Consider the following 794-nt stretch of genomic DNA (forward strand, 5'->3'; position numbering starts at 1 on the left):
GTCCTTACAGCGGACGGGAAAGGGAGGTCGGGAATCCGGTGAAATTTTGTCCGGACGGGGAAGCGAAAACCCCGTCGGTCGCCGCCCCCTCCGGAATGGGGAGCGGGGGGAAGGGCAGAAAGGAGGGGAAGATGGGGAGGGGGGAGGAGGGGGAGAAAGGAAGGAGAAAGAATTGGGGAAGGGAGAAGAGGAGGGAGAGAGTAAGGGGAAGAAATTGGCTGAGGGAGAGGAGAGAGAAACAAGGGAGAAGAAGAAATCGCGGGAGGAGGAAGAGGATGAGGGCTGGGAGGAGGATGAGGAGGGGGAAGAAGGGAGGAAATGGGAAAGAGATAAAAATATCGGGAAGGGGAGGAGGTGGGGGAAGCGGAAGGAAGAGAAAGAAAGGGGGAAGGAAAATGCATTGGAGGAATGGAGTAGAGGACAAGAAAAATGGGAGATGGAACCGGATAACAGAAGCGGATATATGGAAGGGGAGGAGGAGGGAGAAGAAGAGGGCAAAGGAGAAAGGGAGAAAAAATTAAGGAAGGAAGGAAAACGAGAGGGATGGGGAGGTGGAGGAAACGGAGAGGAGAAAGGAGAAGGTGAAAAGGAGCATAAACTGAGGGGGGAGAGGAGTAGGAAGAAGGAGACAGAGAATCGAATAAAAGCAGAAATGAAGGGGATGCGTTGGGGAGAGGAAGAAGAGAATGCGGTGAACAGGAGAATAGAAAAGAGAAAAAGAAAGGGCAAGATGGAAGGGGAGAACAACGAGACGAAGGAAGAATTAAAAGAGAGGAAGATGAAGCATTTAAAAA

The 794-nt window shown here is 51.6% G+C and overlaps 1 protein-coding gene across 1 annotated transcript in view; it reads left to right on the forward strand.

Moving 5' to 3' along the window:
- LOC119582297 overlaps nucleotides 1-794 on the forward strand; it is a 39074-nt gene that overhangs the window by 37449 nt on the left and 831 nt on the right. The gene's annotated exons all lie outside the window — the stretch shown is intronic.

This window comes from Penaeus monodon, chromosome 15 (assembly GCF_015228065.2).
Source record: "Penaeus monodon isolate SGIC_2016 chromosome 15, NSTDA_Pmon_1, whole genome shotgun sequence".
NCBI classification, from domain to species: Eukaryota; Metazoa; Arthropoda; class Malacostraca; order Decapoda; family Penaeidae; genus Penaeus; species Penaeus monodon.